The sequence below is a fragment of the Cryptomeria japonica genome, chromosome 2 (genome assembly GCF_030272615.1).
Source record: "Cryptomeria japonica chromosome 2, Sugi_1.0, whole genome shotgun sequence".
Classification (NCBI taxonomy): Eukaryota; Viridiplantae; Streptophyta; class Pinopsida; order Cupressales; family Cupressaceae; genus Cryptomeria; species Cryptomeria japonica.
The window spans coordinates 405,563,813-405,586,727 of record NC_081406.1 but is presented as its reverse complement, the minus strand read 5'-3'; positions in this window follow the sequence as shown (position 1 = coordinate 405,586,727).

The following is a 22,915-nucleotide window of genomic DNA, read 5'->3' as shown; positions in this document are numbered from 1 at the left end:
CAATAAGGTTTTAAGACACAAGTCCAGATTCTCAAGCTGATAGTGTCAAAACACGATTTTGACAAACATGGTGTTCTTAGAACCTCATTACGAAGGTCGTGCGTCAAAAGCCTCATTTTTGGAGCATAAAAATTAGTGTTTGGAGGGACAAAAAGTTTCAAGGCACAAGTCCCAATTCCAGAGTCGGTAGCGTCAAAACCCAATTTTGATGTACATCGTGCTCTTAGAACCTCATTTCAGAGCTTGTGCCTTCAAAGCCCTAATTTTGGAACAACAAAATCAATTTTGATGCACAACAAGGTAGCATCAAAATTCAATTTTGATGCACGTTGTGCACTTAGAACCCTGTTTTAGAAATTGTGTCTGAAAAGCCCCAGTTTTGGAGCATCAAAATCGATATTTGGAGGCACAACAATGTTTCAAGATACAAGTCCTGATTCTGGAGCTGGTAGCGTCAAAATTTGATTTTGATGCACATCGTGCTCTTAGAACCTTGTTCTGGAGCTTATGCCTCAAAATCTTTGATTTCAAAGCATAAAAATTGGTGTTTGGAGGCACAACAAGCTTTCAAGACAAAGGTCCATATTCTCGAGCTTGTAGTGTCAAAATGTTATTTTGATGCACATCATGCCTACAACGTCATTCCGGAGCGTGTAGCTCGAAAGGTCCAGTTTCAAAACATCAAAATCAATGTTTAAAGGCACAATAAGGTTTCAAGACACAAATCCCGATTCTCAAGCTGATATCGTCGAAAGACGATTTTGACAAACATGGTGTTCTTAGAACCTCATTTCGGACGTTGTGCCTCAAAAGCCTCATTTTTGGAGTATAAAAATTAGTGTTTAGAGGCCTGATTTGGGAACATCATAATCAATTTTTTGAGGCACAACAAGGTTTCAAAAAGAAAGTCCGTATTCCCAAGCCTGTAGCCTCAAAAGACCCATTTTTGGAGCATCAAAATCAATGTTTGGAGGCACAACAAGGTTTCAAGTTACAAGTCCCGATTCTAGAGTCAATAGCATCAAAATGTGATTTTGGCGAACATCGTGCTCTTAGAACCTAATTTTGAAGCTTGTGCCTCAAAAGCCCCGATTTTGGAGCATCAAAATCAATGTTTTGAAGCACAACAAGGTTTAAATATGCAAGCCCCGATTCTGGAGCTAGTAGAGTCAAAATTTGATTTTGACGCACATCGTGCTCTTAAAACCTTGTTTTGGAGCTTATGCCTTAAAATCTTTGGTTTCGAAGCATCAAAATTGGTGTCTCGAGGCACAACAAGGTTTCAAGACACAAGTCTCGATTCTCAAGCTAATAGCGTCAAAACACAATTTTCACAAACATGGTGTTCTTAGAACCTCGTTTCGGAGGTTGTGCCTCAAAAGGCGCATTTTTGGAGCATAAAAATTAGTGCTTGTGCCTCGAAAGCCCCAATTCGGAGCATCAAAATCAGTGTTTTGAGGCATAACAAGGTTTCAAGATGCAAGCCCTGATTCTAGAGCCAGTAACTTCAAAATTCAATTTTGATGCCCATTGTTCTCTTAGAACCATGTTTTAGAAATTTTGCCTCAATAGCCACAGTTTTGGAGCATCAAAATTGATTTTTGCAGGAAAAACAAGGTTTCAAGTTGCAAGTCCTGATTCTGGAAGCGGTTGCGTCAAAATTTGATTTGACGCACATTGTGCTCTTAGAACCTTGTTTTGGAGCTTATGCCTCAAAATCTTCGGTTTCAAAGCATCAAAATTGGTGTTTGGAGGCACAACAAGCTTTAAAGACGCAAGTCTCTATTCCAAAGCTTGTAGTGTCAAAACGTGATTTTGATGCACATTGTGCTCTTAGAACCTTGTTTTAGAGCATGTGGCTCGAAAGCTCCAGTTTCAAAAGATCAAAATCAATGTTTAAAGGCAGAACAAGGTTTCAAGACACAAGTCCCGATTCCAGAGTTGGTAGCGTCAAAACACAATTTTGATGTACATCGTGCTTTTAGAACCTCATTTCGGAGCTTGTGCGTTGAAAGCCCTGATTTTCGAACATCAAAAACAATGTTTTGAGGCACAAAAATGTTTCAAGAAGCATTTCCCTATTCGGGAGCCTGTAGTGTCAAAATTCCATTTTGACACACATCATTCTCTTAGAAGTTCATTTCGAAGCTTGTGCCTCAAAAGACCCAGTTTTGGAACATCAAAATCAATGTTTGGAGACAGGATAAGGTTTCAAGATGCAAGTCCCGATTCTACAGTCAATATCGTCAAAATATGATTTTGGCGCACATCGTGCTCTTAGAACCTCATTTTGAAGCTTGAAACTTGAAAGCCCCAGTTTCAGAGCATCGAAATCAGTTTTTTGATGCACAACAAGGTTTCAAGATGCAAGCCCTGATTTTGGACGCGGTACGGCAAAATTTGATTTTGATGCACATGGTGCTCTTTGAACCTTGTTTTGGAGCTTATGCCTCAAAATCTTCTATTTCAAAGCATCAAAATTGGTGTTTGGAGGCACAACAAGCTTTCAAGACACAAGACCCTATTCCGGAGCCTGTATTGTCAAAACGTGATTTTGATGCACCTTAGAATGTCGTTTCAGAGCATGTGGCTCGAAAGCTCCAATTTCGAAACATCAAAATCAATGTTTAAAGGCACAACAAGGTTTCAAGAAACAAGTCCCAATTCTCAAGCTGATAGTGTCAAAACACGATTTTGACAAACATGGTGTTCTTAGAACCTCATTTCGAAGGTTGTGTCTCAAAAGCCTCGTTTTTGGAGCATAAAAATTAGTGTTTGGAGGCACAAGAAGGTTTCAAGACACAAATGCCAATTCCAGAGTCGGTAGCGTCAAAACACAATTTTGATGTACATCATGCTCTTAAAACCTCATTTTGGAGCTTGTGCTTTGAAAGCCCTAACTTTTTTTATGAATTTCTGAAAATTTGTGCCAAAAAAAGGCAAAACCAAAGAAAAAATTTCAGAACCCAACAAATTTTATATGGAAATGGGGGTTTTCGGGCATTCTGAGCTCAACGGTGGGGTCTGTTTGAGCCCAAAATTCTTAAAAACAAATTAGCTACTCCAGATCCAATAAAAAACTTTGAAAAAAAACTTGAAACCCTCCTCCAAAAAATCAGGAACAAGCGGTAGCAGATGAAGGCTCTGATACCATGAAGAAGTTGAGGAAATACAACTTCAGAGATCCAAAGAACACCTGCATGCAAATACCTATCACAAGAGAAGAATGAAGGCACATAAAGCAAAAAAACATAAATGCTCTGAAGAAGAAGATTATCATTCAGAGAGAGAATCAATTTATGAAAAAGTACAACACAATCCTTATAAAAGGATAATAGCAACCCTAAAGGTGTGCAAACCTGAAGAAACCCTAAAGGGATAATGTGTATTTAATAATTAGAATAATTATTAAATACCTACAATATTTATTAAATGCCTAAGTTAAGCTTAAGCGTAGAGTTTAATAGACTAATAATTAAATAAATAATTATTAGCTAATACAAGATAACTCTAACACCCCCCCTTAAGATGAACTTAGGGAGTAGCTAAAAACTAAATGCTTGAATAAAAAATGCAACTACATGATGAAGGCAAATTTGGGTCCCGGCAACAAGGTCTGATGAGGTACCCAATCACAACCAACTCTCTATGAACCGGAGAAATAAAGAAAACCACGTGGGAAAAAAACTCTACTGCAAAAAGAGATGGAAAAGCAAGAAGAACACCACTGAAGCAAGAAATAGCTGCAAACACTGTCGAAGTGTAACTGCTGATCTAAATAACCTCCACTGAAATAGAACATGACCAAGTAGAGAAGACTGTAATCTGCATGAGTGCCCTCAAATGACACTACTCGAATCAGATGGCAAACAAAGGCAAACAACTGAACTCAATGATACAGATGGTATGAGAAACCAAAGCTTGAAGAGTTGATCAATCAAACTACTGAAGCATTAGAACCAGCAGGACAAACCTCCCCATAATGCTGAAAAGGGAGAGGGACAGGTACACTAAAAAAGATGACCAACAGGAACTGCATGATGAAGAACCAGGAACATCGAAGGTGCCGAGAAAGTACATAGTGTCATGGAAGGAACACTCACTTGACACACATCATGAGGCAAATGTCATGGAAGGAACACTCACTGGACAAAGGTAGATGGCAAACAAAAGACAAACATCAACCCCCTCATGGCACTTTATAAGTAAGGCACAAGATGTGCAAGATCCCAAGTAAATAATGCATGATGGCACTTTATCTCAATGCATTTGCATAAATAAAATGCTACGATGATAAGAAGACTAGAAATAGAAAGAAGAAATAAAACCGAAACATCCTACTCAGAGAAGAAATCCCGGGACCTGAAACAACCAAGATATCCACCAGATTGCTGAAAAGCAAAAAAATCAATAAAATATTCCTGGTGCAGAATCTAGAAAGAAAACTCATATGGCTAGAAAGTACAGAGGACAAGCTTTCCAACGATATAAATTTTTTGAAAAATAGAGTTCGAATGTTCATTTTATGGCTCCTCGAGTGCAAAAATGAACCTATTGCTTTGACATAAAAGAACACTATCATAAATGAACCTCTAGATCTGGATAGAGCTCGGAAAGAGCTTTTCGATGATATAAGGTTTTTGAAAAAGCGCCTCTGTATGACCAAGTTATGGCCAAAATAAAAAAACCCCTCTTTTAGGGCATAAAAAGGGTTAACAAAGATTTATTTTTTATTTTTTAAAATTTTTTTGATGAAAATTTTATGACACATTTGCAGGTACAGCAATACGGATTTTTGTGCCTCGTAAAGCGTGCAAATGAAAAAATCATGGCTCAGATGCACTTGTCACTGAAATAGGTCGAATTATATATCAAAATGACTGGAAACGCCCTTCGAAAGCCCGAAGTCTTTTTTTTGCCCAATCTGCTCTAAATTTTTTCTTTTTTTAAATGATTTTTTTAATAAATTTCTCGAAATTCGTGCCAAAAAAGACACAACCAAAGAAAAAATTTCAGAACTGAAATTTATCAAAATTTGACAAATTTTATATGGAAATGGGGGTTTGGGGCATTCTGAGCTCAACGGCGAGGTTTGTTTGAGCCCAAAATTATCAGAAACAAAACAACTACTCCAAATCCAATAAAAAACTTTGAAAAAAACTTGAAACCCTCCTCCAAAAAATCTTCTGAAAAATCAGGAACAAGTGGCAGCAAATGTAGGCTCTGATACCATGAACAAGTTGAGAAAATACAATTTCAGAGATCCCAAGAACACTTGCATGCAAATACCTGTCACAAGAGAAGAATGGAGACAAAATAAAGCAAAGAAGCATAAATGCTCTGAAGAAGAAAATTATCATTCAGAAAGGGAATCATTTTGAAGCTTGTGCCTCGAAAGCCCCAGTTTTGGAGCATCAAAATCAGTGTTTTGAGGCACAACAAGGTTTCAAGATGCAAGCCCCGATTCTAGAGCCACTAGCATCAAAATTCAATTTTGATGCACATTGTGCTCTTAGAACCTTGTTTTAGAAATTGTGCCTCAAAAGCCCCAATTCTGGAGCATCAAAATTGATGTTTGGAGGCACAACAAGGTTTCAAGATGCAAGTCCTAATTTCTAGAGCCAGTAGTGTCAAAATTTGATTTTCACGGACATCGTGCTCCTAGAACCTTGTTTTGGAGCTTATGCCTCAAAATCTTCAATTTCGAAGCATCAAAATTGGTGTTTAGAGGCACAACAAACTTTCAAGACGCAAGTCCCTATTCCAAAGCCTATAGTGTCAAAACGTGATTTTGATGCACATCATGCTCTTAGAACCTCATTTCAGAGCATATAGCTTGAAAGCTCCAGTTTAGAAACATCAAAATCAATGTTCAAAGGCACAACAAGGTTTGAAGACACAAGTCCCGATCCTCAAGCTGAAAGCGTCAAAACACGATTTTCACAAACATGGTGTTCTTACAACCTCATTTTTGGAGCATAAAAATTAGTGTTTAGAGGCACAACAAGGTTTCAAGACACAAGTCCCAATTGCAGAGTCAGTAGCGTCAAAACGCAATTTTGATGTACATCGAGCTCTTAGAACCTCATTTCGAAGCTTGTGCTTTGAAAGCCCTGATTTTTGAACATCAAAATCAATGTTTTGAGGCACAAAAAGGTTTCAAGAAGTAAGTCCCTATTCTGGAGCTTGTAGCATTACAATTCGATTTTTATGCACATCATTCTCTTAGAAGCTCATTTCGGAGCTTGTGCCTCGAAAGACCCAGTTTTGGAGCATCAAAATCAATGTTTGGAGGGACAACAAGGTTTCAAGATGGGCGTCAAAATCTGATTTTGGAGCACATCGTGCTCTTAGAACCTCATTTCGAAGCTTGTGCTTCGAAAGCCTTGGTTTCAAGATGCAAGCCCCGATTCTAGAGCTAGTAGCACCAAATTCAATTTTCATGCACATTGCGCTCTTAGAACCTTGTTTTAGAAATTGTGCCTCAAAAGACCCAATTTTGGAGTTTCAAAATTGATGTTTGGAGGCACAACAAGGTTTCAAGATGCAAGTCTTGATTCTGGAGCAGGTAGCATCAAAATTTGATTTTGATGCACATCCTGCTCTTAGAACCTTGTGCTCTTAGAACCTTGTTTTGGAGTTATGCCTCAAAATCTTCGGTTTCTAAGCATCAAAATTGGTGTTTGGAGGCACAACAAGCTTTCAAGATGCAAATCCCTATTTCGGAGCCTGTAGTGTCAAAACATGAATTTGATGCAAATCGTGCTCTTAGAACCTCGTTTCGGAGCGCGTGGCTCGAAAGCTCAAGTTTCAAAACATCAAAACCAATTTTTAAAGGCACAACAAGATTTCAAGACACAAGTCTCCATTCTGAAGCTGATAGCATCAAAAAACAATTTTGACAAATATGGTGTTCTTAGAACCTCATTACGGAGGTCGTTCCTCAAAAGCCTCATTTTTGCAGCATAAAAATTAGTGTTTGGAGGGACAAAAAGGTTTCAAGACACAAGTCCCAATTCCAAAGTCGGTAGCGTCAAAACCCAATTTTGATGTACATCGTGCTCTTAGAACCTCATTTCAGAGCTTGTGCCTTGAAAGCCCTGATTTGGGAACATCAAAATCAATTTTTTGAGGCACAACAAGATTTCAAGAAGCAAGTCCGTATTCCAAAGCTTGTAGCATTAAAATTCTATTTTGACGCACATCATTCTCTTAGAAGCTCATTTTGGAGCATCAAAATCAATGCTTGGAGGCGCAACAAGGTTTCAAGATGCAAGTCCCGATTCTAGAGTCAATAGCGTCAAAATCTAATTTTGGCGAACATCATGCTCTTAGAACCTCATTTCAAAGCTTGTGCCTCAAAAGCCCCAATTTCAGAGCATCATAATCAGTGTTTTGAGGCACAACAAGTTTTCAAGATGCAAGCCCCGATTCTGGAGCTGGTAGAGTCAAAATTTGATTTTGTTGCACATCGTGCTCTTAGAACCTTGTTTTGGAGCTTATGCCTCAAAATCTTTGGTTTCGAAGCATGAAAATTGGTGTCTCAAGGCACAACAAGCTTCCAAGATTTTGACAAACATGGTGTTCTTAGAACCTCATTTCGGAGGTTGTGCCTCAAAAGGCGTGTCATTTGGAGCATAAAAATTAGTGCTTGTGCCTTGAAAGCCCCAATTCGGACCATCAAAATCAGTGTTTTGAGCCATAACAAGGTTTCAAGATGCAAGCCCTGATTCTAGAGCCAGTAGCATCAAAATTCAATTTTGATGCACATTGTTCTCTTAGAATCCTGTTTTAGAAATTGTGCCTCAACAGCCCCAGTTTTGGAGCATCAAAATCGATGTTTGGAGGAAAAACAAGGCTTCAAGTTGCAAGTCCTGATTCTGCAGGCGGTTGCATCAAAATTTGCAAGTCCTAATTCTGGAGCCGGTAGAGTCAAAATTTGATTTTGATGCACATCGTGCTCTTAGAACCTTGTTTTGGAGCTTATGCCTCAAAATCTTTGGTTTCGAAGCATCAAAATTGGTGTCTGGAAGCACAACAAGCTTTCAAGATGCAAGTCCCTATTCTGGAGCATGTAGTGTCAAAACATGATTTTGATGCACATCGTGTGGCTTGAAAGCTCCAGTTTCCAAACATCAAAAGCTATGTTTAAAGGCACAACAAGATTTCAAGACACGAGTCCCGATTCTCAAGCTGATAGCGTCAAAACATGATTTTGACAAACATGGTGTTCTTAAAACCTAATTTTGGAGGTCGTGCCTCAAAATCCTCATTTTTAGAGCATAAAAATTAGTGTTTGGACGCATAAAAAAGTTTCAAGACACAAGTCCCCGTTCTGAAGCTGATAGTGTCAAAACACGATTTTGACAAACATGATGTTCTTAGAACCTCATTTTGGAGGTTGTGCTTCAAAAGACTCATTTTTGGAGCATATAATTTAGTGTTTGAAGGCACAAAAAGCTTTCAATACACAAGTGCCAATTCCAAAGTCGGTAGCATCAAAACTCAATTTTGATGTACATCGTGCTCTTAGAACCTCATTTCGCAGCTTGTGCCTTGCAAGCCAAGATTTTGGAACATCAAAATCAATGTTTTGAGGCACAACAAGGTTTCAAGATGCAAGTCTGTATTCCGGAGCCATTAGTGTCAAAATTCTATTTTGACGCACATCATTCTCTTAGAAGCTCATTTCAGAGCTTATGCCTCGAAAGACCCAGTTTTGGAGCATCAAAATCAATGTTTGGAGGCACAACAAAGTTTCAAGATGCAAGTCCTGTTTCTAGATTCAATAGCGTCAAAATCTAATTTTGGCGAACATCGTGCTCTTAGAATCTCATTTTGAAGCTTGTGCCTCGAAAGCCCCGATTTCAAAGCATCAAAATCAGTTTTTTGAGGCAAAACAATGTTTCAAGATGCAAGCCCAGATTCTAGAGCCAGTAGCATCAAAATTCAATTTTCATGAACCTTGTTTTGGAGCTTATGCCTCAAAATCTTTGGTTTCGAAGCATCAAAGTTGGTGTTTTAAGGCACAACAAGCTTTCAAGACGCAAGTCCCTATTCCAGAGCCTGTAGTGTCAAAACATGATTTTGATGCACATTGTGCTCTTAGAACCTCGTTTCGGAGTGTGTAGCTCAAAAACTCCAGTTTCCAAACATCAAAAGCTATGTTTAAAGGCACAATAAGGTTTCAAGACACGAGTCCCGATTCTCAAGCTGATAGCGTCAAAACACGATTTTCACAAACATGGTGTTCTTAGAACTTCATTTCGGAGGTTGTGCCTCAAAAGGCGCATTTTTGGAGCATAAAAATTAGTGCTTGTGCCTCGAAAGCCCCGATTTCAGAGCATCAAAATCAGTGTTTTGAGGCACAACAAGGTTTCAAGATGCAAGCCCCGATTTTAGAACCAGTAGCATCAAAATTCAATTTTGATGCACATTGTGCTTTTAGAACCCTGTTTTAGAAATTGTGTGTCAAAAGCCGCAGTTTTGAAGCATCAAAATCGAAGTTTGGAGGCACAACAAGGTTTCAAGATGCAAGTCCAGATTGTCAAGCTGATTGGGTCAAAACACGATTTTGAGAAACATGGTGTTCTTAGAACCTCATTTCAGAGGTTGTGCCTCAAAAGCCTCATTTTTGGAGAATAAAAATTAGCGTTTAGAGGCACAACAAGGTTTCAAGACACAAGTCCCAGTTCTAGAGTCAATAGTGTCAAAACGCAAATTTTGATGTACAACGCACTCTTAGAACCTCATTTCGGAGCTTGTGCCTTGAAAGCACTGATTTTGGAACATCAAAATCAATAGCTTGTAGCATCAAAATTCCATTTTGATGCACATCATTCTCTTACAAGCTTATTTTGGAGCATCAAAATCAATGTCAGGAGGCACAACAAGGTTTCAAGATGCAAGTCTCGATTCTAGAGTCAATAGCGTCAAAATTTGATTTTGGCGCACATCATGCGAACCTCATTTCGAAGCTTGTTCCTTGAAAGACCCAGTTTCAGAGCTTCAAAATCAATGGTTTGAGGCACAACAAGATTTCAAGATGCAAGCCCCGATTCCAGAGCCAGTAGCATCAAAATTCAATTTTGTTGCACATTGTGCTCTTCGAACCTTGTTTTAGAAATTGTGCCTCAAAAGCCCTAGTTTTGGAGCATCAAAATCAATGTTTGGAGGCACAACAAGGTTTCAAGATGCAAGTCTTGATTCTTCAGCTGGTAGTGTCATTATTTGATTTTGACGCACATTGTACTCTTAGAACCTTGTTTTGGAGCTTATGCCTCAAAATCTTCGGTTTCGAAGCATCAAAATTCGTGTTTGCAGGTACAACAAGCTTTCAATACGCAAGTCCCTATTCTGGAGCCTGTATTGTCAAAACGTGATTTTGATGCACATTGTGCTCTTAGAACCTCATTTTGGAGCGTGTGGCTTGAAAGCTCCAGTTTAGAAACATCAAAATCAATGTTTAAAGGCACAACAATGTTTCAAGACACAAGTCCCGATTCTCAAGCTGATAGCGTCAAAACATGATTTTGACAAACATGGTGTTCTTACAACCTCATTTCAGATGTTGTGCCTTAAAAGCCTCGTTTTTGGACCATAAAAATTAGTGTTTGGAGACACAACAAGGTTTCCAGACACAAGTCCCAATTCCAAAGTTGGTAGCGTCAAAACGCAATTTTGATGTACATCGAGCTCTTAGAACCTCATTTCGGAGTTTCTGCATTGAAAGCCCTGATTTTCGAACATCAAAATCAATGTTTTGAGGCACAACAAGGTTCCAAGAAGTCACTATTCTGGAGCTTGTAGCGTCACAATTCCATTTTTATGCACATCATTCTCTTAGAAGCTCATTTCGGAGCTTGTGCCTCACAAGACCAATTTTTGGAGCATCAAAATCAATGTTTGGAGGCACAACAAGGTTTCAAGATGCAAGTCACGATTCTAAAGTGAATAACGTCAAAATTTTATTTTGGCGCACATCGTGCTCTTAGAACCTCATTTTGAAGCTTGTGCTTCGAAAGCCCTAGTTTTGGAGCATCAAAATTAGTGTTTTGAGGCACAACAAGGTCAAGATGCAAGCCCTGATTCTAGAGCTAGTAGCATCAAAATTCAATTTTCATGCACATTGTGCTCTTAGAACCTTGTTTTAGAAATTGTGCCTCAAAAGCCCCAGTTTTGGAGTTTCAAAATTGATGTTTGGAGGCACAACAAGGTTTCAAGATGCAAGTCCTGATTCTGGAGTAGGTAGCTTCAAAATTTGAGTTTGACGCACATCCTGCTCTTAGAACCTTGTTTCGGAGTTATGCCTCAAAATCTTCGGTTTCTAATCATCAAAATTGGTGTTTGGAGGCACAACAAGCTTTCAAGACGCAAGTCCCTATTTCGGAGCCTGTAGTGTCAAAATGTGATTTTGATGCACATCATGCTCTTAGAACCTCGTTTCGGAGCACGTGGCTCGAAAGCTCAAGTTTCAAAACATCAAAACCAATATTTAAAGGCACAACAAGGTTTCAAGACACAAGTCTGGATTCTCAAGCTGATAGCGTCAAAACACGATTTTGACAAACATGGTGTTCTTAGAACCTCATTACAGAGGTCGTTCCTCAAAAGCCTCATTTTTACAGCATAAAAATTAGTGTTTGGAGGGACAAAAAGGTTTCAAGACACAAGTCCCAATTCCAGAGTCGGTAGCATCAAAATCCAATTTTGATGTACATCATGCTCTTAGAACCTCATTTCGGAGCCTGTGCCTAAGCCCTGATTTGGGAACATCAAAATCAATTTTTTGAGGCACAACAAGGTTTCAAGAAGCAAGTCCGTATTCTTCGCCTGTCACATCAAAATTCCATTTTGACGCACATCATTCTCTTAGAAGCTCATTTTGGAGCATCAAAATCAATGTTTGGAGGCACAACAAGGTTTCAAGATGCAAGTCCCGATTCTAAAGTCAATAGCGTCAAATTCTAATTTTGGCGAACATCGTGCTCTTAGAACCTCATTTTGAAGCTTGTGCCTCAAAAACCCTGATTTCAGAGCATCAAAATTAGTGTTTTGAGGCACAACAATGTTTCAAGAAGCAAGCCCCGATTCTGGAGCTGGTAGAGTCAAAATTTGATTTTGATGCACATCGTTCTCTAAGAACCTTCCAAGACGCAAGTCCCTATTCCGGAGTCTGTAGTGTCAATACATGATTTTCACAAACATGGTGTTCTTAGAACTTCGTTTCGAAGGTGGTGCCTCAAAAGGCATGTTTTTGGAGCATAAATATTAGTGCTTGTGCCTTGAAAGCCCCAATTCGGACCATCAAAATCAGTGTTATGAGGCATAACAAGTTTTCAAGATGCAAGCCCCAATTCTAGAGCCAATAGCATCAAAATTCAATTTTGATGCACATTGTTCTCTCAGAACCCTGTTTTAGAAATTCTGCCTCAACAGCCCCAGTTTTGGAGCATCAAAATCGATGTTTGCAAGCACGACAAGGTTTCAAGATGCAAGTCCTGATTTCTGGAGCTGATAGTGTCAAAATTTGATTTTCACGGACATCGTGCTCCTAAAACCTTCTTTTGGAGCTTATGCCTCAAAATCTTCAGTTTTGAAGCATCAAAATTGGTGTTTGGAGGCACAACAAGGTTTCAAGACGCAAGTCACTATTCCGGAGCTTGTAGTGTCAAAACGTGATTTTGATGCACATCGTGCTCTTAGAACCTCATTTCGGAGCGTGTGGCTTGAAAGCTCAAGTTTCAAAAAATCAAATAAATGTTCAAAGGCACAACAAGGTTTGAAGACACAAGTCCCAATTCTCAAGTTGAAAGCATCAAAACATGATTTTGACAAATATGTTGTTCTTAAAACCTCATTTCGGAGGTTTTGCCTTAAAAGCCTCATTTTTGGAGCATACAAATTAGTGTTTGGAGGCACAACAAGGTTTCAAGACACAAGTCCCAATTCTAGAGTCGGTAGCGTCAAAATGCAATTTTGATGTACATCGAGCTCTTAGAACCTCATTTCGGAGCTTGTGCCTTGAAAGTCCTGATTTTCAAAAATCAAATCAATGTTTTGAGGCACGACAAGGTTTCAAGAAATAAGTCGCTATTCTGGAGCCTATAGCGTCACAATTGCCTGGAGCAAGTTCATAATTTGACGCACATCATTCTCTTAGAAGCTCATTTCAGAGCTTGTGCCTCGAAATACCCAGTTTTGGAGCATCAAAATCAATGTTTGGAGGCACAACAAGGCTTCAAGATGCAAGTCATGATTGTAGAGTCAATAGTGTCAAAATCTGATTTTGGCGCACATCGTGGTCTTAGAACCTCATTTCAAAGCTTGTGCTTCAAAAGCCCTGGTTTCGGAGCATCAAAATCAGTGATTTGAGGCACAACAAAGTTTCAAGATGCAAGCCCCGATTCTAGAGCATCAAAATTAGTGTTTGGAGGCACAACAAGCTTTCAAGATGCAAGTTTTGTGATTTTGATGCACATCGTGCTCTTAGAACCTCATTTCAGAGCGCATGGCTCGAAAGCTCAATTTTCAAAACATCAAAATCAATGTTTAAAGGCACAACAAGGTTTCAAGACACAAGTTTGGATTCTCAAGCTGATATCGTCAAAACATGGTGTTCTTAGAACCTCATTACGGAGGTCGTGCCTCAAAAGCCTTGTTTTTGTAGCATAAAAATTAGTGTTTGGAGGGACAAAAAGGTTTCAAGACACAAGTCCCAATTCCAGAGTCGGTAGCGTCAAAACCCAATTTTGATGTACATCGTGCTCTTAGAACGTCATTTCGGAGCTTGTGCCTTGAAAGCCCTAATTCGGAAACATCATAATCAATTTTTTGAGGCACAACAAGGTTACAAGAAGCAAGTCCATATTCCAGAGCCTTTAGCATCAAAATTCCATTTTGACGCATATCATTCTTTTAGAAGCTCATTTTGGAGCTTGTGCCTCAAAAGACCCAGTTTTGGAGCATCAAAATCAATGTTTGGAGGCACAACAAGGTTTCAAGATCAAGTCCCGATTCTATAGTCAATAGCGTCAAAATCTGATTTTCGCGAACATCGTTCTCTTAGAACCTGATTTCGACGCTTGTGCCTGAAAAGCCCCAATTTCGAAGCATCAAAATCAGTGTTTTGGGGCACAACAAGGTTTAAATATGCAAGCCCCGATTCTGGAGCCGGTAGAGTCAAAATTTGATTTTGATGCACATCGTGCTCTTAGAACCTCATTTTGGAGCTTATGCCTCAAAATCTTTGATTTCGAAGCATCAAAATTGGTGTCTCGAGGCACAACAAGCTTTCAAGACGCAAGTCCCTATTCCAGAGGATGTAGTGTCAAAACATGATTTTGATGCACATCGTGCTCTTAGAACCTCGTTTCGGAGAGTGTGGCTCGGAAACTCCAATTTCCAAACATCAAAAGCTATATTTAAAGGCACAATAAGGTTTCAAGACACGAGTCCCAATTCTCAAGCGAAAAGCGTCAAAACAAGATTTTCACAAACATGGTGTTCTTAGAACCTCGTTTCAGAGGTTGTGCCTCAGAAGGCGCATTTTTGGAGCATAAAAATTAGTGCTTGTGCCTCGAAAGCCCCAATTCGGAGCATCAAAATTAGTGTTTTGAGGCATAACAAGGTTTCAAGATGCAAGCCCTGATTCTAGAGCCAGTAGCTTCAAAATTCAATTTTGATGCACATTGTTCTTTTAGAACCCTGTTTTAGAAATTCTACCTCAACAACCACAGTTTTGGAGCATCAAAATTGATGTTTGGAGGAAAAACAAGGGTTCAAGTTGCAAGTCCTAATTCTGGAGGCGGTTGCGTCAAAATTTGATTTTGACACAAATTGTGCTCTTAGAACCTTGATTTTGGAGCTTATGCCTCAAAATCTTCGGTTTCAAAGCATCAAAATTGGTGTTTGGAGGCACAACAAGCTTTCAAGATGCAAGTCCCTATTCCGGAGCCTGTAGTGTCAAAACATGATTTTGATGCACATCGTGCTCTTAGAACCTCGTTTCAGAGCAGGTGGCTCAAAAGCTCCAGTTTCAAAACATCAAAATCAATGTTTGAAGGCACAACAGGATTTCAAGGCACAAATTCCAATTCCAGAGTCGGTAGCATCAAAACGTAATTTTGATGTACATCATGCTCTTAGAACCTCATTTCGGAGCTTGTGCTTTGAAAGCCCTGATTTTTTTTACAAATTTCTCAAAATTCGTGCCAAAAAAAGGCAAAACCAAAAAAATAATTTTAGAACCCAAATTTGTCAAAATTTGACAAATTTAATATGGAAATGGGGGTTTTGGGGCATTCTGAGCTCAACGGTGAGGTATGTTTGAGCCCAAAATTATCAAAAACAAATTAGCTACTCCATATCCAATAAAAAACTCTGAAAAAAAAACTTGAAACCGTCCTCCAAAAAATCAGGAACAAGCGGCAGCAGATGTAGGCTCTGATACCATGAAGAAGTTGAGGAAATACAACTTCAAAGATCCCAAGAACACCTGCATGCAAATACCTATCACAAGAGAAGAATGAAGGCACATAAAGCAAAAAAAACATAAATGCTTTGAAGAAGAAGATTATCATTCAGAGAGGGAATCAATTTATGAAAAAGTACAAAACAATCCTTATAAAAGGATAATAGCAACCCTAAAGGTGTGCAACCCTAAAGAAACCCTAAAAGGATAATGTGTAATTATTAAATACCTACAATATTTATTAAATGCCTAAGTTTAGCTTACGCGTAGAGTTTAATAGAGTAATAATTAAATAAATAACTATTAGCTAATACAAGATAACTCTAACACCCCCCCTTAAGATGAACTTAGGGAGTAGCCAAAAACTAAATGCATGAAGCAAAAAATGCAACTACATGATGAAGGCAAATTTGGGTCCCGGCAACAAGGCCTGATGAGGTACCCAATCACAACCAACTCTCTATGAACCAGAGAAATAAAGAAAACCACGTGGGAAAAAAACTCTACTCCAAAAAGAAATGGAAAAGCAAGAAGAACACCACTGAAGTAGGAAATAGCTGCAAACATTATCGAAGAGTAATTGCTGATATGAAGAACCTCCACTGAAATAGAACATGACCATGTAGAGAAGACTGTAATCTGCATGAGTTCCCTTAAATGACACTACACAAATCAGATGGCAAACAAAGGCAAACAACTGAACTCAAAGATGCAGATGATATGAGAAACCAAAGCATTAGAACCAACAGGACAAACCTCCCCATAATGTTGAAAAGGGAGAGGGACAGGTACACTGAAAAAGACGACCAACAGGAATTGCATGATGAAGAACCAGGAACATCGAAGGTGCAGAGAAAGTACACAGCGTCATGGAAGGAACACTCACTTCACACACACATCATGAGGCGAATGTCAAGGAAGGAACACTCGCTGGAAAACATAAGGCACTTTATAAGTAGTGCATGTACAATAAGGCACAAGATGTGCAAGATCCCAAGTAAACAATGCATGATGGCACTTTATCTCAATGCGTTTGCATAAATGAAATGCTACGATGATAAGAAAACTGGAAATAGAAAGAAGAATCAAAACTCTACTCCAAAAAGAAATGGAAAAGCAAGAAGAACACCACTGAAGTAGGAAATAGCTGCAAACATTATCGAAGAGTAACTGCTGATATGAAGAACCTCCACTGAAATAGAACATGACCATGTAGAGAAGACTGTAATCTGCATGAGTTCCCTTAAATGACACTACACAAATCAGATGGCAAACAAAGGCAAACAACTGAACTCAAAGATGCAGATGATATGAGAAACCAAAGCATTAGAACCAATAGGACAAACCTCCCCATAATGTTGAAAAGGGAGAGGGACAGGTACACTGAAAAAGACGACCAACAGGAATTGCATGATGAAGAACCAGGAACATCGAAGGTGCAGAGAAAGTACACAGCGTCATGGAAGGAACACTCACTTCACACACATCATGAGGCGAATGTCAAGGAAGGAACACTCGCTGGAAAACATAAGGCACTTTATAAGTAGTGCATGTACAATAAGGCACAAGATGTGCAAGATCCCAAGTAAACAATGCATGATGGCACTTTATCTCAATGCGTTTGCATAAATGAAATGCTACGATGATAAGAAAACTGGAAATAGAAAGAAGAATCAAAACCGAGACATCCTACTCAGAGAAGAGATCCCAGGATCTGAAACAACCAAGATATTCACCAGATTGCTGAAATGTAAAAAAATGAATTAAATATTCCTGGAGCAGAATCTGGAAAGTACACAGGATAAGATTCCCAACGATATAATTTTTTTGAAAAATAGAGTTCGGATGCTATGGCTCCTCGAGTGAAAAAATGAACCTCTGGCTTTGATAGAAAAAAATATTATCAAAAAAGCAAAATCAAAATTTCAAACCTCTAGATCTGGATAGAGCTCAGAAAGAGCTTTTCGATGATATAAGGTTTTTGAAAAAGTGCCTCCATATGACCAAGTTATGGCCAAATAAAAAAACCCCTCTTTTAGGGCATAAAAAGGGTTAACAAAAATTAATTTATTTTTTTAAAAAAAAATTTGACGAAAATTTTATGACGCATTTGCACGTACAGCCATACGGATTTTTGTGCCTCGTAAAGTGTGCAAATAAAAAAATCATAGCTTAGATGCACTTGTCACTGAAATAGGTCGAATTATATATCAAAATGACTGGAAACGCCCTTCAAGAGCCAACAGTGAAGTCTTTTTTTTTGCCCAAACTGCTCTAAATTTTTTTTTTTAATGATTTTTTACGAATTTCTCGAAATTCGTGCCAAAAAAGACAAAACTAAAGAAAAAATCTCAGAACCGAAATTTGTCAAAATTTGACAAATTTTCTATGGAAATGGGGGTTTTGGGGCATTCTGAGCTCAACGGCGAGGTCTGTTTGAGTCCAAAATTATCAGAAATAAAACAACTACTCCAGATCCAAGAAAAAACTCAAATAAAAAACTTGAAACCCTCCTCAAAAAAATCTTCTGAAAAAATCAAGAACAAGCGGGAACAGATGTAGGCTCTTATACCATGAAGAAGTTGAGTAAATACAACTTCAGATATCCCAAGAACACTAGCATGCAAATACCTGTCACAAGAGAAGAATGGAGACACATAAAGCAAAAAAGCATAAATGCTCTGAAGAAGAAAATTATCATTCAGAAAGGGAGTCAATTTAATGAACAAGTACAATACAATCCTTATAAAAGGATAATAGAAACCCTAAAGGGATAAGAATAATTATTAAATGCTTAAACGTAGAGTTTAATAGACTAATAATTAAATAAATAATTATTAGCTAATACAAGATAACTCTAACATGAGGCACAACAAGGTTTCAAGAATTAAGTCCCTAATCCAGAGCCTGTAGCATCAAAATTCCATTTTGACGCACATGTTTTTCTTAGAAGCTCATCTCGGAGCTTGTGCCTCGAAAGACCCAGTTTTGGAGCATCAAAATCAATGTTTGGAATCACAACACGGTTTCAAGATGCAAGTCCCGATTCTAGAGTCAATAGCGTCAAAAACTGATTTTGGTGCATATTGTGCTCTTAAAACCTCATTTTGAAGCTTGTCCCTTTAAAGCCCCGGTTTTGGAGCATCAAAATCAATGTTTTGAGGCACAACAAGGTTTCAAGATGCAAGCCCCGATTCTAGAGCCACTAGCATCAAAATTCAATTTTGATGCACATTGTGCTCTTAGAACCCTGTTTTAGAAATTGTGCCTCAAAAGCCCCAATTTTGGAGCATCAAAATTGATGTTTGGAGGCACAACAAAGTTTCAAGATGCAAGTCCGTATTTTCAAGCTGATTGGGTCAAAACACGATTTTGACAAACATGGTCTTCTTAGAACCTCATTTCAAAGGTTGTGCCTCAAAAGCCTCATTTTTGGAGCATAAAAATTAGTGTTTAGAGGCACAACAAGGTTTCAAGACACAAGTACCAATTCCAGAGTCGGTAGCGTCAAAACGCAATTTTGATGTACATCGTACTCTTAGAACCTCATTTCAGAGCTTGTGCCTTGAAAGCACTGATTTTGGAACATCAAAATCAATAGCGTGTAGCATCAAAATTCCAGAGCCTGTAGCGTCTAAATTCCATTTTGACGCACATTATTTCGGAGCTTGTGCCATGAAAGAACCAGTTTTGGAGCATCAAAATCAATGTCTGGAGGCACAACAAGATTTCAAGATGCAAGCCCCGATTCTAGAGCCAGTAGCATCAAAATTGAATTTTGATGCACATTGTGCTCTTAGAACCCTGTTTTAGAAATTGTGCCTCAAAAGCCCCAGTTTTGGAGCATCAAAGTTGATGTTTGGAGGCACAACAAGGTTTCATGATGCAAGTCTTGATTCTTGAACCGGTAGAGTCAATATTTGATTTTCGCGCACATTGTACTCTTAGAACCTTGTTTTGGAGCTTATGCCTCAAAATCTTCAGTTTCAAAGCATCGAAATTGGTGTTTGGAGGCACAACAAGCTTTCAAGATGCAAGTCCCTATTCCGGAGCTTGTAGTGTCAAAACATGATTTTCATCCACATCGTGCTCTAAGAACCTCGTTTCAGAGCGTGTGGCTCAAAAGCTCCAGTTTCAAAACATCAAAATCAATGTTTAAAGGCACAACAAGGTTTCAAAACACAAGTCCCTATTCTCAAGCTGATAGCATCAAAACATGATTTTCACAAACATTGTGTTTTTAGAACCTCATTTCAGAGGTTGTGCCTTAAAAGCCTCGTTTCTTGAGCATAAAAATTAGTGTTTGGAGGCACAACAAGGTTTTAAGACACAAGTCCCAATCCCAAAGTTGATAGCATCAAAACACAATTTTGATGTACATCATGCTCTTCAAACCTCATTTCGAAGTTTGTGCCTTAAAAGCCCTAATTTTGGAACATCAAAATCAATGTTTTGAGGCACAACAAGGTTTCAAGAAGCAAGTCCCTATTCGAGAGCATGGAGCATCAAAATTCTATTTTGACGCACATCATTCTCTTAGAAGCTCATTTCGGAGCTTGTGCCTTGAAAGACCCAGTTTTGGAGCATCAAAATCAATGTTTGGAGGCACAACAAGGTTTCAAGCTCCAAGTCCCGATTCTAGAGTCAATAGTGTCAATATCTGATTTTGACGAACATCGTGTTCTTAGAACCTCATTTCAAAGCTTGTGGCTCGAAAGCCCCGGTTTCGGAGCATCAAAATCAGTGTTTTAAGAGACAACAAGGTTTCAAGATGCAATCCCCGATACTAGAGCCACTAGCATCAAAATTCAATTTTGATGCACATTATGCTCTTAGAACTCTGTTTTAGAAATTGTGCCTCAAAAGCCCTAGTTTTGGAGCATCAAAATCGATGTTTGGAGGCACAACAAGGTTTCAAGATGCGAGTCCTGATTCCAGAGTCGGTAACGTCAAAACACAATATTAATGTACATCGTGCTCTTAGAACCTCATTTCGGAGCTTGTGCCTTGAAAGCTCTGATTTGGGAACATTAAAATCAATGTTTTGAGGCACAAAAAGGTTTCAAGAAGCAAGTCCCTATTTTAGAGCCTGTAGCATCAAAATTCCATTTTGACGCACATCATTCTCTTAGAAGCTCATTTCAGAGCTTGTGCCTCGAAAGACCCAGTTTTGGAGCATCAAAATAAATGTTTGTAGGCACAACAAGGTTTCAAGATACAAGTCCCAATTCTAGAGTCAATAGCATTAAAATCTGATTTTGGTGCACATCGTGCTCTTAGAAGCTCATTTTGAAGCTCATTTTGGTTTCTAAGCATCAAAATTGGTGTTTTGAGGCACAACAAGCTTTCAAGATGCAAGTCCTTATTTAGGAGCCTGTAGTTTCAAAACGTGATTTTGATGCACATCGTGCTCTTAGAACCTCGTTTTAGAGCGCGTGGCTTGGAAGCTCTAGTTTCAATACATTAAAATCAATTTTTAAAGACACAACAAGGTTTCGAGACACAACTCCGGATTCTCAAGCTGATAGCTTCAAAACATGATTTTGACAAACATGGTGTTCTTAGAACCTCATTACGGAGGTTGTACGTCAAAAGCCTCATTTTTGGAACATAAAAATTAGTGTTTGGAGGCACAACAAGGTTTCAAGACATAAGTCCCAATTCCAGAGTCGGTAGTGTCAAAACGCAATTTTGATGTACATTGTGCTCCTAGAACCTCGTTTCAAAGCTTGTGCCTTGAAAGCCCTGATTTTGGAACATCAAAATTAATGTTTTGGGGGACAACAATGTTTCAAGAAGCAAGTCCCTATTGTGGAGCCTGTAGCGTCAAAATTCTATTTTGACGCACACCATTCTCTTAGAAGCTCATTTCGGAGCATCAAAATCAATGTTTGGAGGCACAACAAGGTTTCAAGACGCAAGTCTCGATTCTAGAGTCAATAGCGTCAAAATCTGATTTTGGCGCACATCGTGCTCTTAGAATTTCATTTGGAAGCTTGTGCCTCAAAAGCCCCAGTTTTGGAGCATCAAAATTAGTTTTTTGAGGCACATCAAGGGTTTAAGTTTCAGTCCCCGATTCAGGAGCCAGTAGCATCAAAATTCAAGTTTGATGCACATTGTGCTCTTAGAACCCTATTTTACATATTCTGCCTCAAAAGCCCTAGTTTTGGAGTATCAAAATCGACATTTGGAGACACAACAAGGTTTCAAGATGCAAGTCCTGATTCTAGAGCCGGTAGCGTCAAATTTTGATTTTGACGCACATCGTGTTCTTAGAACCTTGTTTTCGAGCTTATGCCTCAAAATCTTTAGTTTCAAAGCATCAGAATTGGTGTGTGGAGGCACAACAAGCTTTCAAGAAGCAAGTCCCTATTCCGAAGCCTGTAGTGTCAAAATGTGATTTTGATGCACATACCCTACTCTTAGAACCTCATTTCGAAGCGTGTGGCTTGAAAGCACTAGTTTCAAAACATCAAAATCAATTTTCAAAGGCAAAACAAGGTTTCAAGATACGAGTCCCAATTCCCAAGCTAATAGCATCAAAAAATGATTTTTACAAACATGGTGTTCTTAGAACCTCATTTTGGAGGTTGTGCCTCAAAAGCCTCATTTTTGGAGCATAAAAATTAGTGTTTGAAGGCACAACAAGGTTTCAAGATACAAGTCCCGATTCTAGAGTCAATAGCGTCAAAATATGATTTTGGCACACATCGTGGTCTTAAAACTTCATTTTGAAGCTTGTGCCTCGGAAGCCCCGGTTTTGGTGCACCAAAATCAGTGTTTTGAGGCACAACAAGGTTCCAAGATGCAAGCCCCGATTCTAGAGCTAGTAGCATCAAAATTCAATTTTGATGCACATTGTGCTCTAGAATTCCTGTTTTAGAAATTGTGCTTCAAAAGCCCCAGTTTTGGAGCATCAAAATCGATGTTTGGAGGCATAGCAAGGTTTCAAGATGCAAGTCCTGATTGTAGAGCCGGTAGCGTCAAAATTTGATTTTGACACACATCGTGCTCTTAGAACCTGTTTCGGAGCTTATGCCTCAAAATCTTTGGTTTCAAAGCATCAAAATTGGTTTTTGGAGGCACAACAAGCTTTCAAGATGCAAGTCCCTATTTCGGAGGCTGTAGTGTCAAAACGTGATTTTCATGCACATCGTGCTCTTAGAACCTCATTTCGGAGCATGTGGTTTGAAAGCTCCAGTTTCAAAACATCAAAATCAATGTTTAAAGGCACAACAAGGTTTCAAAACACAAGTCCCTATTCTCAAGCTGATAGCATCAAAAGACGATTTTGACAAACATGGTGTTCTTAGAACCTCATTTCGGAGGTTGTGCCTTAAAAGCCTCGTTTCTTGAGCATAAAAATTAGTGTTTGGAGGCACAACAAGGTTTCAAGACACAAGTCCCAATTGCAGAGTCGATAGCAATAAAACACAATTTTGA